The sequence below is a fragment of the Fukomys damarensis genome, unplaced genomic scaffold, assembly GCF_012274545.1.
Source record: "Fukomys damarensis isolate Sample0158 unplaced genomic scaffold, DMR_v1.0_HiC HiC_scaffold_39, whole genome shotgun sequence".
In the NCBI taxonomy this organism is placed as follows: domain Eukaryota; kingdom Metazoa; phylum Chordata; class Mammalia; order Rodentia; family Bathyergidae; genus Fukomys; species Fukomys damarensis.
This window is the reverse complement of record NW_022900951.1, coordinates 69,689,883-69,711,461: the sequence shown is the minus strand read 5'-3', so window position 1 is coordinate 69,711,461 and position 21,579 is coordinate 69,689,883. Positions and strand designations below refer to the sequence as shown.

Genomic DNA, 21,579 nt, shown 5'->3' with positions numbered 1-21,579 from the left:
CAAAGTCTCTGGGCATGAACAAAATGCAGATACATTTTCTGCCAAAGCATAACACACATGGTCTGGACTCCAAAAGCCAATGTGATCCTTCTTGCAAGCAAAAAAATCCTGAGTCTGGTCATTACCAGCAGCACATTTCTTTCAGCATTGTAGTCTTCAGATCTCTGACTAAAGTCTCCAGTCAAGTTCAACTTAAAGCATTCCAGAGCTGCTTCTTTACCTGGCATCTGCAAGCCTTATCAAACTTATCCCACAAGTCTGTTTCAAAGGCTCCTGAACCATGAGATCTGGTACAGTCACAGCAAAGGCTCCACTTTTCTCCATGCCAAAATCTCTTAATTAATTTTCTCATTTACTGAGACCAAATACCCAACACCTAAAAATTAAGAAAGGAAAGATTTATTTTGGCTCACAATTTATAGAGATTTTAGCTCACAATTGGCTGGTTCCAAAGCAAGGTGGCATGGCAAAATGGAAACACAGAGGAAAAACAGTTCATGCTAGGCAAAAGACAGCAAAGCAGCAGCTCTCTCTCTTTCTCTTATATGCTAGGCAGGCTACCTGCCCTTACAGTAGGTAGCATTCACATTCAGGGTAGAACAACCTTAATCCTAGCATGGCACAATTAATCTCAGTATCATATCCTTAATCACCACATTAGCAGAGCATTTGCAATAACTACAGCTCAGGGATAATGGGAATGAGCCCAGTGGAACCGTGCAAGTGTTTCAGCGATTTATAGTTCACTGTAATGGTGGATAAAATGGGTATACAAAATATTGTACTAGAGACTTTTTCTTTGAAACCCTCAGTAAAGTTCTTCTGTGCTAAAAATTGTAAATGTATATTTTGAATTTAGATAAACAATTGAAAGCAAAAGTCAATGAAATTTTTAAAAGCAAGTCTGCACAGTCAGTAAGTATACTTCATTTTAAAAAGAAGAGTGTGCCTGGCATAGTGGCAGATTCCTGTAATACTAGCATTTGGGAGACTGAACCTACTGGATTGCCAAGAGCACAAGGCTTGTCTAGGTTTGGTAGTGAGCTCAAGGCCAGTTTGAATTACATAGCAAGACCCTATCACACACACACAAAAAAAAACAAAATAAATACATGAATATGTTTTTAAAAAGGGGTAGTGAAAATGAAAAATGATTACATCATGCCTACTGAATTGTTAAAAGTATGTGTAAAAGCAGGAAAATCTGATGCTCTATTCAAAAAAAGAAAATTTTTGCATTTATTGTTGTTATAATAGCTTTATAGTGCTTTCTTCGCAATTTAGATAACTTTATACTGTGTTTTCTTCACATTTGTATTGACATAAGAGTGATGAGAAAAACATATTCATTTAAGAATCCTTCCATTAATTTTTCTTTATTACTTTTATATTTCATTTAAGAATTAATTTAACTGGCATGTTTTTCCTCGTTGAGTTTATTTGTACATTTTAGGTATACAGTACAGTTACATTTTGCATATATTTGACATACATAATGATCACGTTCATCATAGAGAATTAGTACCTGTACATAATATATCTTACTTCTTTTTTCTCTTTCCTCTCCATTACCTTTAATCCTACATCCCCTCTGCATTTACAAAACCTTGCATCTATTGTTTTCCTTCCTTTCATTTTTATTACTTTTTATCCCTATACCCTTCCTTCCCTTTCACTGCTATTCCTTTACACCTTCAAATTGAACATTTTCTTCCTACTTTCCAATATATATCCTCCATTTTTTTCCTTAATTACCTTTTGAATTTCTTACACAAGAAAAATAATGTGATGTTTAAACATATGTGTCCAATTTATTTCACTTAAAATGATGTCCTCAAAATGCATCTTTTATCTAACAATGTCACAAGCCTATCCTTGTTTATGGCAGAATAGTACTCAGTTGCATACAAAAATACATTTTCCTTACTCATTCATCTGTTGATGGTTATTTGGGCTGTTTTGAAATTTTAGCTATTACAAATTGTTCAGCTATAAACATGAATGTGCACATATTACTATGGTATTATTCTTTCATCTCTTTTAAGAAGATCCTTAGAATGGGAATAGCTGGGTTACATAAAACCTCTAGATTTAGTTTTTTGAGGGATCTCCATAACAAATTCCATAGTATATATACTAATTTACAACCAAAAGTGAAGAAGTGTTTCTATTTCCCAACAGCCTTCACAACATTTGCTATTGGTTGACTTCTTGAACATAGCCATTGTTTCTGGAATGAGATGGCAACTCATTATTGTTTTAATTTGCATTTTTTTGAATGACCAGTGATTTTTTAACATCTTTTCATATATTTATTTGGTGTTTGTATGTCATCTGAGAAATGTCTATTCATTTCAGATGCCCATTTTTGTATGGTTCTTTAAATTTAAGGGATCTGACATTTTTTAGTTCTTTGTATATTCTAAATATTATTCATTTATCTGAGGAATAGCTGGTAATTTTTTTCCTATTTTCATGTCTCTTCACTTGATTGGTGGTTTCTTTTGCTGTGCAAAATCTTTTAATATGATGTGATCACAGTTATCAATTCTTACAACATTTCTTGTGTGAGTAGGGTTTCACTCATAAAGTCTTTGCTTGTACCTATGTCTTCAGGCATTTTGAAAGCCAGTTTTCTCAGCACCATTAAAGAAACTATCTTTCTTCCTGTGAAGATATTTGGACCCTTTTTCAAAGATGAATTAACTTACTGTGTTTGGAGTTCATTCTGCATCTTCTGTTTTGTTCCATTATTCCTCAGGCATTTTTCCTTGACAGTACCATGTTTTTATCACTATAGCTTTCGACATAACTTCAAGTCATGGATTGTGTTGCTCCCTAGCTTGCCTTTGTTGTGCAGAACAGCTTTGGTTATTTTAGGTGTCTTCTGGTTCTATATGAATTTTAGGATTGTTTTCTGTATTTCAGTGAAGTATGTTATTGATATTCTGATAAAGATTGCATTAAATCTCTATGGCACTTTTGGAAGTATGGCCATTTTCACTACATTCACATTCTGCCTGTCCTATAATAATGTATATCTTTCCATTTTCTGACATCCTCTATGATATTTTACAGAATAGTGTAGTTTTCTCCTTAAAGATCCTTTACTTCCTTCATCAGATTGCTTTTAAATTTTTTAATTTTTTTTTAATTTTTTAAATTTTTTATTTTCTTGATGCTATTGTTAAGGGTGTTATTTCATTTCTTTCTCTTATATAAGTGCTCTGGCTAATACTTCCAAATCTATGTTGAATAGGACTGGTGATATTGGGCATGCTTGTATTTTTCCTGATTTTAGAGTGAAAGCTTTCAGTTTTTGACCATATGAACTATATTGGCTACTGGTTTGTCCCAGATGTCTATCAGATTGAGGTAAAAATAATCTATTTCAATTTTATTCAGGATTTTTTTTATCATGAATATGTTTTGACTTTGTCAAATACTTTTTCTTCATCTATTCAGATGATTGTGAAGTTTTTGTTCTTGGTTTTGCTAATGTGGTGTTACATTTATTGCTTGCATATGTTGTACCATACCTGCATTCCTGGAATTAGTTGTACTTGGTCATGATGTATAATCTTCTTGATTGTTTTCTATATTCTGTTTGCCAGTATCTTATTGAGGATTTCTGCATCTATGTTCATTAACAAGATTGGCCTAAAGTTCTGTGTGTGTGTGTGTGTGTGTGTGTGTGTGTGTGTGTGTGTGTGTGGTTCCTTCTCTGGTTTTGTATCAGGACAATGCTTGCTTCTACAAATAATTTAATAACAAATTGAGTAGCCAACAGGTCACAGATAAAATTAAAGCAGAGATTATATAATTTCTACAATTAAACAATAATGCCAGTAAAACATTGTAGAACTTATGGGACACAATGAAAGCTGTGCTACAAGTGAAGTTTATAGCAGTGAATTCCAGCATAATAAAAGTGGAGTGAACTAAAATAAATAACCTAACATTGAACCCCAAAGATCTAGATAAAAGAATGAGTTATATTCAAAGCTCTTTTGAGAAAGGAAATTATGGATATTAGAGCAGAAATTAATGCAAGCAGAATAAAAATCAATACAAATAATGAATGAATCAAAGAGTTGATTCTTTAAAAGATTAAATAAAATAGACAAACCCATAGCCAGCCTTATCAAAAATTGAAATAAAAAACACAGATCTATGCAATTAAGAATGAATGGGGAGAAATCACAAAAAAATCTGTAAAAAACTAGAAAATTATCCACATATACTTTGAAACCTGTACTCCAATAAGGAGGAAAATTCAGATGAAATAGATTCCTAGATATGCATGAAATACCAAAACTGAATCAAGAAGATATAACAATTCTAAACAATCCAATATCAGTCAATCCAATATCAGTCAATGAAATTGAAAAAGGAATTGAAACTATTCCATGTGTATTATCAGATCATAATGCAATGAAAATGGAAATAAAAGAAACTGCAAAACTATAAAAAAGTTTGTAAATTAGTAACTTTGGTGATATTTCCTTTCTATTTCATTAAAGAGGTTAAGGAGTACTATCATTAGATCCTCTCTAAAGTCGTTGGATAATTCAATTTATTAGTTTCAATTCCTTTGTGTTTACCTAAGCATGCTCTATGAGCTTGTATGTAGTCTGTTTTGGAGAAAGTTCCAAATACTTCTGAGTGTGTATTCTGTTGTTGGGTGGAACACTCTATAGCAGTCTACTAAATCAATAGTTGAAAGATTTGGTTCAGCTATGATACTTATTTTTTCACTTTTTATCTAGCTGATCTATTTGTGTTACTGGGTTGTTGAGGTCCCCTGTTACAATTTCATTAGTGTTTATATGGGTTTTCATAATCATTAGTGTTGTTTTATGGAGGTTGGTGTGCTAAACTTTGGTGCATATATGAATGTTATCTCTTCTTTCATTGTCAACAGGTATTTAGTGACTTACTTTGTCTGTCCTGATCAGTCTTGGCTTGAAATACATTTCATCTGAAATAAGAGTAGCTACTCCTGGCTGGGGATTTAGCTCAGCAGTTCCGTGGTCTGCCTTGCAAGTGCAAGGACCCAAGTTCAATCCCCGATACCGAAAAAAAAAAAAAAAAAGAGTAGCTACACCTGCTTTTTTTCCAGGTTCCTGTTTCTTGGGGTATTTTTTTTCCATCTTTTGACTTCTATGATTTTCTTTTGGAGTTAAATGTGTTTCTTATACACAAAATATAGTTGGATCTCTTTTCTTGATCCAGTCTGTCAATTTGTTTATTTTGATTGGTGAATTGAGATCATTTACATTTATGGATAAACTCAAAGCTATTGATTATCCTTGTCATTGTAATATTTTCCTGTTGTGGGTTCCCTTTCTTTACCTTCTTTTTAATTGCTTGCCTTTCCTGGTGAATTCATTCTTTTGGAATTATTGTAATTGTCTTTATTATTTCCTAGAATATACTTTAGCACTTTTGGAGTGTTGATTTAGTGGCCATGAATTTCTTCAGGTTTTCTTTATCAGAGAAATCTCTTATTTCTCCATCAATTTTTGAAAGATAATTTTGCAGGGTACAAAACTTTTGTTTGGAGGTTGTTTTTGGATTTGAAATACTTTACTTAAATCTCTCCTTAACATAATGCCTTGTGTGGAGGAGTCTGTAGTGATTTTTCTATCTTAGTTTATGCAAGAGAATTATTTCTTTTAGAATAATTTCCTTAAATTACCTTTCTTTCTTTTTAAATTATTCTCCCATTAACTAACTATAAATCTATTGTCACTATGTTTATAAATTGAAAAAATCTAAGGCTTACCTAGTTTTGAAACTATGTGGATTATCTTTCACTCATTTATTAGCCAACCCATAATTTAAAATGAACCCCAATTGTGAACTAAAAATTAGCCTATTATTTTATCATCTCAGTGCAAACAGAAAGTACTGACATGAAAAGACTTAGATCTACCAATGATTTGGTCTGTATGAATTACCAATTAGAGTAAAAATATCATCTTAATTGATGTGAAGAAAATTTGCCACATATTAGTTTCAGCAGCACATATACTAAACTTGAAATGATACAGAGATTAGTGTGGCCCCTTCATAAAGATGACACACAAATTTATTTATTATTCCATATTTTTCAAAGAAGTATTGGTAGAAAACTTAAAAAACATGGAAAAGAATTTAACATGAAAATAAGTGACCCATAGAGAATACCAATGAGCCATGACCAAAATAATTCCACACCAAGGGATATAATTATCAAGATCCCAGAAATTCAGAACAAGAATGTAATATCAAAAGGTATTTGAGAAAAGAAACAAATCACCTGCAAAGTAAAGCCCATCACAATTACAGCTCACTTCTCAACACAAATTCTTAAGTCAAGAAGAGCTTGTAGTGAAGTATTTCAGGTTCCAAAATAAAAAAAAAAATTCCTACCCAAATTGATGTACCCTACCAAACTACCTTTCAAATTCAATGGAGAAATAAAATACTTCCATGACAAAACAAATGAAGAATTTCACAACCACTGAACCAGCTCTACAGCATGCCCTGAAGGATATTTGATAAATAGATGGTGAAGAACAAAACTCCAAAGCATCAACAAAAAGAAGCCACCCAGCAGTGGAAGCAATTAAACTAAAGGAAAATAAGGTCATCAACAGAAGGACAATAACATGACAGAACATGCCAATCAACAACATCAGTATAAATGGGCTCACTAATCAAAAGAAACAGACTGGCAGAATGGATCAAGAAATGAGATTCAACAATTTTCTGCATACAGGAAACATATTTAAATCAAAAAGAAATTTATAGATTAAAAGTATAAGGATGGAAAATAAATATGCTACAGGAGGCAAGAAAAAAAGCAGAGTCAGCGATACTATTTGCAAACTGGATTTCAAGCCAAGGCTAAGAGAGACAAAGGTCATTACATTCTTGCAAAGGAAACAATCCAATTGGAAGAGATAACAATCATAAATATATGTACCAAATAGCAGTGCACCCAACTATGTAAACAAATATTAACAGACATGAAAAATCATATAAGAACTAATAAGTTTATAATGAGGGACTTTAATACCCATTGTCATAAATACATAAAAATAAACAAAGAAGTATCAGAACTGAAAAAAACCTGTGAACAAATGGACTTAGTGGATATCTACAGTGTGTTCCACCCCACAACACAATAATATATATTCTTCTCAGCTGCACATGGGATATTCTCCAAAATACACCACACACTAGCCCATAGAATATGCTTAAGTAAATGAAAAGTAATTGAAACTATCCCATGCATATTATCAGAACATAGTGCAATGAAACTGGAAGTCAACAGCAAAAGAATCCACAAAAACTGCATAAACACATAGAAATTAAGTAACGTCCTCATGAACAACCAATGGGTCACAGATGAAATTAAAGAGCTAATTAAATGGTATACACAATTAGGTTGCAATGCCAATATGTCATATCAGAACCTATGGAATGCAATGAAGGCAATCCTAAGAGGAAAATTCATAGCAGTGAATTTTCACATCAGGAAAACACAAGGGCATCAATAAACAACCTAAATCTGAACCTCAAAAATCTAGTAAAACAAGAACAAGTCAATCCCCGAGTTTGTAGATAAGAGGAAAACATAAAAACAGAGCAGAAATTAATGCAATTGAGACTAAGAAAATAATACAAGAATCAATTAATCAAATAGTTGGTTCTTTGAAAGATAAAAAATTGATAAAACCTGAGCCAAACTAATAAAAAAAGAAAGAAAATACTCACATATCATGCAATTAAGTATGAAGGGGGGAAATCACAATGGATCATATAAAAAGTCAGAATATCATCAACATCAAACTTGAGAAACAGTACTCTAATAATATTGAGAGCACAGAAGAAATGGACAGATTATGGAAACATATGAATTACCAAAGCTGAATCATGAAAATATAAAAATTCTAAATAACCAAGTATCAGCTAATGAAATTGAAAATGTAATTAAAAACCTTTCAACAATGAAAAGCCCAGGTAATAATGATTTCACTGCTAAATTATACAAAAAAAATTAAAGAAGATCAAATGCCACTACTTTTCAAACACTTCAGTGAAATTTAAAGGGAAGCACTACTCCTAACATAATTCCTGGAAACAAGTGCTACCTTAATACCAAAGAGCCAACCAAAAAACAGAACTACAGGCCAAGCTCTTTCAAAAACATAGATGCAAAAATTCTCAGTTTGATACTGGCAAACAGAATGAAGCAAATAATAAAAACTATTATGCACCATGACCAAGTAGGATTCAACTAATATGTAAGGATGGTTCAACATAGGCAAATCAATGAATATAGGTGAGGCTGCAGGGAGCTCTTATCTAGGGCTCAGTCCCAACCCTAGTGGCTTGGGCACACAGGCCGAAGACAAAGGCCTGCCCATAAAAAGAGCTGCTCAGGTGCACAAGCATCAGCCAGAGGCCAACCCTATACCATCCATAAGTGTGTGAAGATTCCAGCACGTAGCAGTGTGGACCAGAGCAGCATTGCTGCATTTATCCCAGCCAGAGCACTGCCCTGACCCCCAATGCTTGGGAAAATGGGCTCAAGTCAATGGCCTGCCTGGAAAAGGCCTGCACATGTCCACAAGCAACAATCAGAGGCTCACCCAGGTACCATAAATAATTGTATGGAAGTCCCTATACAGAAGTCTGCTCAGACACGAGGAACTGGGGTGCACAGCCTGTAATCAAAAGTCATCCAAAACCACAGCTACATAGTGCGGCAGGCTTTAGCCAGAGGCACACCTAGATGCCACTGCAAGTGAGCACAGGTTCTTCCCAGAAGACCATCCAGACAAAAAATCAGGTCAGGAATCCAGAAGGCAACCATTCTGAACACAGAAATTGGTGCACTGGTGGGATGCAGAGAAAAGGCTGCTCGGTGGCTTGCTGAGAAATGAAGACAACTGAGTGAGCAAAAATGCCTCAAAAAAAGCACAGTAGGCTTCATCTGTAAAAATAAGAAGACACATAAACAAATCTCAAAACCAGACTTGCAGACCACCTAAGGCAAATACAAAGGGAAATAAGATGCAACAATCTGATACTCAATCACCTTGAATCCCTGAACTGGAAGAAAAGAGGATCTGGGAAAAATGAAATTAGAATTAATTTCTCAGATAACCAAAGAGACTTTATCCATAGTGAAAGACATGATTAATAAATCTAGAGCAGCCACAGGAGAAAAGTAGAGGAGCTGAGGAACAGGATGAAATCACAACACGGAAAACAAATGGAATCCATAGAACAGGTGTAAACAGATTTCTAGAAGATCAAATTCTCCACTGATACTTTATGTAGCAGAATATGCCAATGTGAGGACAGAATTTCACATATAGAAGACAGGATTTCAATTAGTGAAAAGGAAAAGAAAAAAATTCTGGAAAAATGGTAAGGTTACCATAAAATATAAACCCAAAAGCTGATAGTCAATGCAAACAAGAATAAAACACAAGACTGATCAGTGTCAGTGAAGAAACAGGCAAGAGTGCATACGACAAAAAATAATTGTTCATAAAAGCAATGGCAGAAAACTTCCAAAGTAGGGGAAAAGAACTTGCCATATGGAAAATTGAGGTATGAAGTACTCCAAATCGCCATGATAAAAAAATATGTATAAGAATATAATAGCTAATATTCTAGAAACCCAACAGAAGATCAAAATTCTACAAGCAGTTACTGAAAAACATCACATACAAAGGAAAGCCAATCAGAATCACAGCAGACTTCTGAACACAAGCCCTCAAGGAAAGAAGAGCCTGGAGTGACATATTTCAAGCCATAAAGGAAAGCAACATCCAATCCAGATTGCTGTACCCTTCAAAACTATCTTTAAAAATTTGATGGGGAAATAAGATACTTTCATGACAAAGAGTACTTTAGGCACTTCATGAATACCAAACCAGCACTCCAAAAATTTGAAACAGTATCCTAGGCAATGAGGATCCCAAATCAAGGAAGACCAGTAGAATGAATGCATCAGACATAACATGAAATTAAACACAAAGGAGGATCCAAAAAAAAATGTAAATGTCATGACAAGGATAAGCCAATACATATCAATTAGTACCATCAATGTTAATGGTATCAATTCACCAATCAAAAGAAATAGAAAGATAGAATAGGTCAAGAAGCAAGTTCCAACAATATGCAGCATTCAATAAACAAACATAATCCAAAAAGAATCTCATAGACTGACAGTTAAAGGTGGAAAAGAATACTCCATGTGAGAAGAATCAAAAAAAAAAAAAAGCAGGAGTAGCAATCCTCTATGTAGATCAAGTGAATTTCAAACCAAAACTAATTAAGAGAGACAAAGAAAGACACTGCATCTTGTAAAGAGAACTAATGACAACCATAATATATGCACCAAACACAAGTGCACCAACCTATATAAAACAAATACTAATGGACATGAAAAATCAAATAAGCACTAGTTGAATAGTAGTGGGAGACACCAATACCCCAATGTCACAAATAGATCTGCTAGACAACAATGTAAATAATAAAATTCTAGAGCACAAACTCTTGAACAAGTGATCTTAACAGATGTTTACAAAGTGCTCTGCCCCTCAAAATCAGAATACACATTCTTTTCAGTTGCACATGGTTTGTTCTCCAAAATAGACTACATACTAGATCATAGAACATGACTAAGTAAGGGCAAAGGAACTGAAGTTATCCCCTGTATATTATCAGAACATGATGCAAAGAAATTAGAGTTCAGTAGCAACATAAACCACAAAACTTCTTAAATATATGGAAATTGACAACACTTCTGAATAACCAATGGGTTATAGAGAAAATTAAAAAAAGTAATCAGAGAAGTTCTACAATTAAATGACAGTGACAATACAACATATTGGAATCTATGGGACACAAAGAAAGGAGTCTTATGAAAGAAATCCAGAGCTGTGAATATTTATCTGAGGAAAACAGTGTGAGCTCAATGAAATAACCTGATTTTGAAATTGAAGCTTCTAGAAAAAGAAGAGTAAGGCAAAACCAAAGCTAATACAAGGGAGGAAACAATAAAGACCAAAGCAGAAATCAATGCATTGAAGGCTAAGAGAATTTTACAAAAAATCAGCGACACAAATATTTGGTTCTTCAAAAGAATAAACAAAAATGACAAACCCGTAGACAAACTTATCAAAAATGAAAGATGCAAATCTACATAGTCATGTAAAGGTTGAAATTACAACAGCCTCAGCAGAAATGCAGAGGATCATCAACACTTATTTTGAGAACCTATATGCCAATAAGATGGAAAACACAGAAGAAATGGACAGAGTCCTAGATAAGTGTGGATTATAAGTTGAATAAAGAAGAGCAAAAATTCTAAATAACCCAATATCAATCAATAAAAATGTAATTGAAAAGTTACCAACTAAGCAAAGCCTGAGTCCTGATGGTTTCACTGCTGAATTCTACAAGACATTTAGAGAGGAACTATTGCTGCCAATGTTTAAACACTTCAGCAAAATTGTCAGGGAAGGCATACTCCCAAATTCATTCCAGGAAGCAATCATCACCTTGATCTCCAAAGCAGAGAATGTCCCAACAGAAAAGAGAACTATAGGCCAATCTCACTATTGAACATAGATGCAAAAATCCTTAATTAGATACTGGCAAATAGAATGCAGAAGATCATCGAGAAGATCATACACCCTGACTAAGTGGGATTCATCCCAGAGATGCAGGGACGGTTCCACTGATGCAAATAAAAATATATAATACACTATATTAATAGAGCTAGGGAAAAAAATCATATGACCATCTCAATAGCTCCAAAAAAAGCATTGGTAAAAAAAATCCAACACACATTTATGATAAAAACCCTCCAAAATAGATAGTCTTTATCTCAATTTGATAAAAGCCATCTATGAAAAACAAAGAACCACTGTCATACTAAATGGTAAAAAACTGGACTGGCGATTTAGCTTAGTGGCCTGGCCTTGCAAGCACAAGGATCCAAGTTCAATCCCATAACCAAAGAAAAAAAAAAAAAAAAAAAAAAAAAAAAAAAATCTAAAAAACTGAAATCCCTCACATGCAAATAAGGAGCAAGAATAGGATATTCACTATCACCACTCATGTTAACTATAAATGTGGAAACATTAGCCACAGAAATTAGACATGAGAACAAAAGAAAAGGAATAAGTATAGTAAATAAAAAAGTCAAACTAGCATTATGTGCTGATATCATGATACTCTATATGGATGAAACCAAGAACTCCATCAAAAGTCTTCTAGACTAAAAAAACAAAAACAAAAACAAAAAAAGGGAAAATAATAAAAGAAGAAGTCTGGGAAAAGGAAAAATAATAGAAGAAATCTAAATTAGGGAAGGAGCAGGAATAAAAAGGGAGATGAGGGATAATATGGTGGAGCAAGAGACTGAGTTGAAGAGAGAGGACAGAAAAAAGAAAGAAATTTTAGGGTGGAATGAGGAAAAGAAAAGAAAACAACAAAGAAAAGAATTTGAAGGGCCTCTTTTAGACTATGTCTCTGTTCTCATATTATACCACATGTACAGCCATATGCAGAACCAAATCCCCTGATCTCGGCTTGGTAACAAATTCAGTAAGATAGCTGGATACAAAGTCAACACACAAAAATCAATAGCTTTCCTGCACACAAGAGAGAGAAATGGGGCAGACAATTCTATTCATAAAAGCATCCAAAAATTGAAATACCTAGAAATTAAACTAACTAAAGAAATCGAAGACCTCTGCTCTGAAAACTATAAAACCATGAAAAATGAGATTGAAGAGGGTATCAGAAAATGGAAAGACATCCCTTGCTCCTGGGTAGGAAGAACCAACATAGTAAAAATGGACATACTTCCAAAACTGCTACATGGATTCCTTCCAATCCCTATTGAAATTTCAGGAACTGTAGAAATAACTCCTTTCAAAATAGCATAAAAAAATTAAATACCTAGGAATCAATCTAAGGAAGTATGTAAAAGACCATTCCTCTGAAAAGTACAGCACAGTGAAAAAATAAATTGTAGAGGATATCAGAAAATGGAAAGAAATGTCTTGATCTTGGGTAGGAAGAACCAATATAGTGTACATGGCTGTATTTCCAAAACTGCTATATATATTCAGTGCCATCCCATTTGAAATTCCAGCAGAATACTTCACAGTCCTTGAGAAAACAATCAAAAATTCATTTGGAGGGGGTGAAGGGAGGGCAGGTATAAGGAGAAAAAATGAGAACCAAGACCTGTCATGTAAAGGTACAAATTCCCAATGATAAATGTAACTGTACTGTATACCTAAAATGTACCAATAAACTCAATGAGAAAAAAAAATATTTGAAACAAGAAGAGAACTAGAATAGCAAAATAATTTGGAAGTGATAAAGACAAGGTAGGGGATATCCTACCTTCAACTTCAAACCCTACACAAAGCTACTGTGAAATTAAAAAAAAAATCATGGTACTGGCAAAGAAACAGAACTGAGGACAAGTGGAACAGATTAGAATACACAGAAACAACTCCAAACACAGTCAGCTACCTCATCTTCAACAGACGAGCAAAAACCCTCACTGGAGGAAAGATAGGCTCTTTAATAATTGGTGCTAGAACAACTTGGTAAAGATTATAACTTAACTTATATATCTCACTATGTGCTACACTAAAATCAAAATAAATGAAAGATCTAAATATTAAAATAGAAACACTAAACTTCCCAGAAGAGAGGTTAGATAGAACTCTTGACAATATTGGTGTAGGAAAAGATTTTATGAACAAAACCTCATTGCACATGAACTAGGACAAACCATCAACAAGTGGGATCTCCTCTTATTAAAAAGCTTCTGTACAACAACAGTGTGAAGAGACAACCCACAATGAGGGGAAAAAATTCACCACCTGTTCCTCAGACAAAGTTCTACTATCTAGAATATATGAAGAAATTAAAAAAATTCAGATCTCCCAAATTTAAAGACCTAATCCAAAAATGAGCATCTGTAATGATCAGACATTTCCCAGAAAAAAAGTAGAAATAGCAAATGAACGCATGGCAAAATGTTCAACATTACTGATCATTGGAGGGTTACAAATGAAAACAATGCTGAGATTCCACCTCATCCCCAAATAAACGTCTGCTACCATGAAGTCAACCAATAGCAAATGCTGGCAGGGTTGGGGAGAAAGAGGAGCCCTGCTACACTGTTCCTGGGAGTGTAGACTGGTGAAACCACTGTTGAAAGCAACTTGAAGATATCTCTCAGAGAACTAGGACTAGAGATACCATTTAACCCAGATATTCCCCTGTTGGGTATCTTCCCACAAGAATTAAAAGTACCATACCACAGTGCATCCACATTTATAGCAACATGGTTTGTAACAGTTAAAAATTTGTAAACATACCAATTTCCCATCACCTGGAGACTGTACAAAGAAAATGTGTTTCTTATATAAAGTGAAGTACTACTCAGCCATAAAGAATGAAAAACTAGAGACACTTATAGCTAAATGGATGCACATTTAGGTGTTACCCTTAAGTGACATAAATAGGAAACACGTGTGTAAATGCTGAATAGTTTTTCTGGTGTGAGAAAGTGAAAGTGTAAATAAAGATAAATGTATAATAGATAATGTGAAATAGGAAGAAAAGGTCCAAAGAGGAAGGGGATGTGGGAGGGTAGGGGAAAGGAAAATAGGGAATGGAATTAATATGAGAAAATGAAAATCGGAAACAAATTACTTGTATATAGAGAGGGATGAAGGGTTTGAAGGGAGTCAGGGGAATGGAGAAAATAATAGGAACCAAGAAAGATTATGCAAATTCCCAATGATGAATGTCATTATACTGCATACCTAAGATGTACCAATAATATTCATTAAAATAATAAAATAAAATAAAAATAAATTTAGTACACTATATCAACAGAGCCAAACACAAAAATCACATGATCATCTCCAAAGATGCAGAAAAAGCATCTGACAAAATTCAACATCCATTCATCATAAAAACTACAGAAAATAAGCATAGATGGTCATTATGTCACCCTGATAAAAGTAACCTATGAGAAACCAACAGCCAGCACCATACTAAATTTATGGTCAACAACTGAAAACTTTCCTTCTAAAATCAGAAACAAGAAGAAGATATCCACTATCACTACTTCTATTCAATAGAGTTCTGGAAGTGTTAGCCAGAGCAATCAGAAAAAAGAAAGAAAAAGGATAAAGACAGGGAAGGAGGAATTTAAACTATCATTATTTTCAGAAGGTATAATACTTTGTATATAAGAACCCCAAAATTCCATCAAGAAACTTCTAGATTTAATGATCAAATTAAAGGGGTGGGAAGCTAGTGATCTCGTGCAACAAAAATTAAAAAAAAATAGTAGCATAGCAGTGTACAAATTCAATACTAAAAACTCAATAGCATTCCTGTACACAAACTCACAGAGAGAGAAATTAGTGAGACAGTACCTTTCACAATAGCAACAAACAGTGAAATTATTAGGAATAAATCTCACAAATGTAGTAAAATATCTTTACAATGAAAATCACAGCACTCTAAAAAAGGAGATTGAAGAGGATATGAAAAAGTGGAAAATATCTCTTGCTCTTGGGTAGGAAGAACTAACATAGTGAAGTTGGCTATACTTCCAAAACTTTTATACAGAATTAACACAATCCCAATCAAAATATGATTAGCAGACCTCACAGAACTAGATAAAACATTCCTAAAATTTATTTCGAACCAGAATACACCTGGAATAGCAAAAGATATCTGGCCAACAAAGTCAAAGCAGAGGGCATCCCAATCCATGACTTGAAATTATACTACAGAGCTTCTATGATAAAAGGGGCATGGTACTAGAAAAAATAATCAGACCTGAAGATCAATGAAACAGACGGGAAGGTGAAGAAAGCACCTCAAACACACTTAGCCATGTTAGTTTTAACAAAGAGGACAAACCTGTTCACTGGAATAAATGTAGCCTCTTTAATAAATGGTGCTGGAAAAACTGGCTTTTTACGTGATGAAGACTAAAACTAGTCTCACCATGTCTCTCACATATCTCTCACCATGCATTAAACTAATTCAGTGTGGATCAAAGATCTAAATATTAAAATGGAAACACTAAATCTGCCAGAAGTGAGAATACATAGAACACTTGACAAAAATGGAGTGAGCAAAAACTTCATAAACAAAACTCAGGCTGTACCAGAAATACTAAAAATAATCAACAACTGAGACCTCAACTTTTTAAAAATCTTTTGCACAATAAATAAATCAACAGAGTAAAGGACAACCCACTGAGTGGGAGAAATTCTAGCCAGCAATTCCACAAAGGATTAATATCCAGAACATATAAAGAATTGAAAAAACTCAACTCATGCAAATTTAAAGACCCAATCCAAAAATAGGTATCTAAAATGAATACACACTTCTTAGATGAGGAAGTACAAACAGCAAACAAATATATGAAAAAGTGTTCAACATCACATGTCATTCAAGAGATGCAAATGAAAACTACATCAGTGTTGAACCCCAAAAGGAATGGCTATTATTAAGAAATAATCCAAAAACAAATACTAGTGGAGCTGTGGGGAGAAAATAACTCTTTTTCAAAGTTGGTGGTAGTATCGATTGGTGCCACCACTATGGAAATCAGTGTGGAGATTCCTCAAAAAACTATGACTAGAGGTCTGATTTGACCTAGTTATTCCTCTACTGTGCATCTTTGCAAAAGAATTAAAAGCATAATATCATAGAAATATATATGCTCCCATGTTTATAGTGGCACACTTTGTCATAGCTAAATCTTGGAAATAACCAAAATGCCTATCATCTGATGAATGGGCAAGAAAGCTATGGTTCTTCAAAACTGCTATACAGATTCAATGCAATCCTGATTGAAATCACAACAGTATTTTCATGGAACTAGACAAAGCAATCTCAAAATTCATTTGGAGCCAGAAGTGGCCTAAAATAGCAAAAGCCATTCTAGGCAACAGAGACATGACAGGGGGTATCACAATTCTCAACTTGAAACTACACTACAAAGCCACTGTGAAAAAACAGCACAGTACTGGTGAATAAACAGACCTGAGGATAGATGGAATAGATTACAAGTTGCAGAAACAACTTCAGATATACTAAGCAAATTCATCTTTGACAAAGGAGTCAAGCATCCTCCCTGGAGGAAAGATAACCTCTTCAATAAATTGTGTTGGAAAACTGGGATTTCATCCTGCCAAAGATTAAAACTAGACCCATATCTTTCAACATGCATTAAACTAAAATTCAAGTGGATTAAAGATCTAAATATAGGGCTGGGGATTTAGCTCAGAGGTTCGGTGGCCTGCCTTGCAAGCGCAAGGATCCGTTTTCTCTCCCTGGTACCAAAAAATAAAAAAAAAAATCTAAATATTAAACAGAAACACTAAACTTGTTGGAAGAGAAGTTAAGCAGAACTCTTGAAGACATTAGTAAAGGAAAAGACTTTATGAACAAATCTTGAGTAGCACAGGAACTAGCACAAAGAATCAAAAACTGGGATCTCATCTTATATAAAAGCTTCTCCACTGCAAGAGAAAACACCAGCAAAGCTAAGAGACAACCTACAGTGTTGGAAAATGTTTTTACCAGGTGTTCCTTAGACAAAGATCTCCTATCTAGAATATATAAAGAACTAAAAAAAAATCAGACCCACCAAATATAAAGACTCAATTCCAAAATGAGCTTCTAAAGTGAACAGAAATTTCTCAGACAAAATGGGTACAAGCAGGGAATAAATCTATGAAAAAATGTTCAGCATCACTGGTCATTCAAGAGATGCACATGAAAACAACACTGAGATTCTACCTCACTCCAGAAAGAATGGTTTCTATCAAGAAATCAATCAATAACAAATGCTGGTGGGTTGTGGGGAGAAAGGAACTCTCTCCATTGTTGAAGGGAGTGCAGACTGGTGCAACCACTGTGGAAATTAATATTGAGATATATCAAACAACTAGGAGTAGAGGTCCCATTGGACCCAGCTATCCCTCTGTTGGGTATCTTTCCAAAATAAGTAAAAGTATCAGGCCACAGTGATATATGTGCACCCATGTTTAAAGCAACACAGTTCGTAATAGCTAAAACTTGTGAACAGCCCAATTGACCATCAACTGGACTGGAAAAAGATGTGGTTTTTCTATGAAATGGAGTACTATTCAGCCATAAAGAATGAGAAACTAGAGATATTTATAGCTAAATGTATGTATATTGAGGCCATACACTTAAGTGAAATAAAAAGGACACACATGTGTAAATACTGAACAGTTTCTTTGGTGTGAAAAAATAAAAGTGTAAATAAGGTTCAAATTGTATATTTGATAATGTGCAACTCGAAGAAAAGTGTTAAAGGAGTAGGGGAATTGTGAAGGGTAGGGAAAAGGAAAGAAGGGAAAAGAAAAAATGTGAAAAAATAAAAAAAGGGAAGAAAGTCTTTGTAAATAGTGAAGGGTGGAGTGGGTAAAGGGAGGGCAAGAGTAAGGGGGAAAATATGAACCAAGATACATCATGTAAAGCTACAAGACCCCAATGATGAATGTAACTGCACTGTATACCTAAAAAGTACCAATAAACAATTAAAAATAGAAAACTGTGGTTCTTTTATTTCATGGAATACTATTCAGCCATAAAGAAGGATAAATTTGAGACATTTATATGTAAATGGAGGCACCTTGAGAACATACTTTTAAGTGAAATAAATTGAACACAAGTGTAAATATTGCATTGTCTCTATGGTGTAAGAAACCAAAAGTGATAATAAAAACCAAATAATAATAATAATGATGATAATAATAAGTACAGTGAAACAGGAAGAAATTGTTCAATATTATACAGAATGAGAGATAATTGAAAATAACTAAAGTATTTTAAGGAAAGAAAATCATATAGTATTATTAGGAAATGAGCCGAGAGATTAGCAAATGAAAATATATGCTTTTAAATCATGATTCACAGTGAATTTACTATTGCTATTCTTGAATAATTTTTGTTATGAAAAATTATTCTTTCCTAGAATCGCTTTTATATTTTCCTTATTAATATCTGCTATTTGTGTTATGTAATTATATTAAAATGTATTATTAGGAAATGAGCCGAGAGATTAGCAAATGAAAATATATGCTTTTAAATCATGATTCACAGTGAATTTACTATTGCTATTCTTGAATAATTTTTGTTATGAAAAATTATTCTTTCCTAGAATCGCTTTTATATTTTCCTTATTAATATCTGCTATTTGTGTTATGTAATAATATATTAAAATTTAAAAAATTATAATGAAAAATTTGCCACAATGTCTCCAGTGATTGTTGGACTATGGATGAATTATTCATTTACAATTTTTCTCCCAGGGTGTCTATAGAGAAAAAAGATCCCTTTTTATTTTATAAATAATTTTTATATTTTAACAGTAATTTTCACAGTAATATTTAATGGAAGCAACAGAGATTTTCTAAATACTTTTTGCTCTCACACATGAATCCCCTCACATATAAAAACCCTCCACCAGACTTGCACATTTGTTACAAATCAACAAGCTTACATTAACACATAGTATCTCCGAAACTCCACAGTTTATATTAGGATTAACTTTTGGATTTGGAAAAATTTTAATTATAGATATCTATCAGTATATCATTTTAGAAGAATTTCATTATTGTAGAAGACCTCTGTGTTTTTCTACCTCACCACATTCATGGAGGCCACTGATTGTTTTACTGTTTCTGTAGTTTTTCATCCTCCGGAAAGTCATGTATCCGTTATATACAGCCTTTTCAGACTGGCCTCATTCACTTTAGCAATATATATTTAAATTTTCCATCTCTGTGTATTTTCATACTTCATTAAATTGTTATATTTAATTGTTGAATAGTAGCCCATTCGCCTCATTCACTTTAACGATATATATTTAAATTTTCCATATCTGTGTATTTTCATGCTTCACTAAAATTTATATTTAATTGTTGAATAGTAGCCCATTGCTGGATCTACCGTAGTTTATTTCTCCAGTCACCTAGTGAAGTGCATTTTGGATAGTTTTAGGCTTTGGCAATTATGAATAAAGCTGTCATAAACATCTGTTTTCATATGCTTTTTCAGGTGGGCATGTTTTCAAATCCTTTGGATAAACACCAAAGAATGCAATTGTTTGATCCCATAGTTAATAGTGTTTTTTTGTTTTGTAAAATCCTCTCAAACTAGCTTTCAAAAAGGGTTGTCCATCACATTTCATTAAGAGCATAGTAAGATATAATATCATCCATTTTATTACTCATTTTTTCTATCATATGGAATTATTTTATATTAATTAACATTTCGAATGATATATACATGTACAAAATATTTATTTTTAGACACTTTCTTCTACGATGTATTCAAACATTTGAGAACATAAATTTTTATTTATCACTGTTAATCTTACCAATGTATTTTTACTAATCTATTCATTTTTGGTTGAATTGTTTTAAAATTTATCATAGCTTAGTAGTAATAAATAGTAAAGTTTATATGTTGGTTACTGTTGTGCCAGGCACTCTTGTAGTGATATATGGTCTTATTGAAATAATATTTTTTAATTTTTATTACTATTATGATTCATTCATATTGATTGTACAGATTCATAGCTTTCATTGTAACATTTCCATATATTGTGCTTTGGAAAAATACATATTGTTTTGTTTTCATTTATTTATTTATTTTGTTTTTGGTACTGGGGATCGAACTTGGGTCCTTGCACTTGTGAGGCAGGTGCTGGAACCACTGAGCCAAATCCCGGCCCAAAAAATACATGTTTCTTAATAACCTGTCTTGCCTTCTCCTTTCCTCCATTTCCCCATAACGTGTTTCCTTTCAAAACAGCCTGCCTATTTTCAGTCATATATGTATATATATATTCACATATATTCATATATATATATATATATATATGTATATATTCATACTGGATATCAAACTCAGGCCCTTGTGTTTGTGAGGCAGGCAGTGCCACCACTCAGCCAAATCCCTGACCCAGATTTAGGTAATATTTTGAATTCTGATTTACATAATAGGAAACTGAAATATAGAGTGGTTAAGTGACTTATTAAAGACTACACAATTATTAAATGAAAATCAGATTTGAACACAGACTAGCTGTTGATCCCATACTCTATGACCTAAAACTACCATATTCATTTTAAGATACTTTGTATAATAATTTTTATAATTGTATTATGTCTTTCAGTGTTTAAATCATTTTTGCAGGTTGTAACCTCTAGCAAAAACAAGTGATATAATTTTTCCCCAATTCTATGGCAGTTTCAAAGGATCATTAATTTCATAGAGTTAAAAAGAACACTTTCTACAGATTTAAATAGATAGGTCATTCAGTTAATATAAAAACAAATTCATATTTTGTGTTTCAATGTAAATCGTACATACATATCATGCTAGGAAGAAAAAAGACCTCCCAAAGAGGCCTAGTACTTTAAACCTGAAACCTGTAAGTATATTTTATGTGGAAAAGGGCAT

The 21,579-nt window shown here is 33.3% G+C and overlaps 1 long non-coding RNA gene and 1 pseudogene across 2 annotated transcripts in view; one reads left to right on the top strand and one right to left on the bottom strand.

Annotated features, from left to right (window-relative positions):
• LOC104850255 overlaps positions 1-21,579 on the bottom strand; it is a 121,005-nt gene that overhangs the window by 60,324 nt on the left and 39,102 nt on the right. The window lies entirely within an intron of this gene.
• On the top strand, positions 6,016-6,116 carry LOC117284842 (annotated as a pseudogene).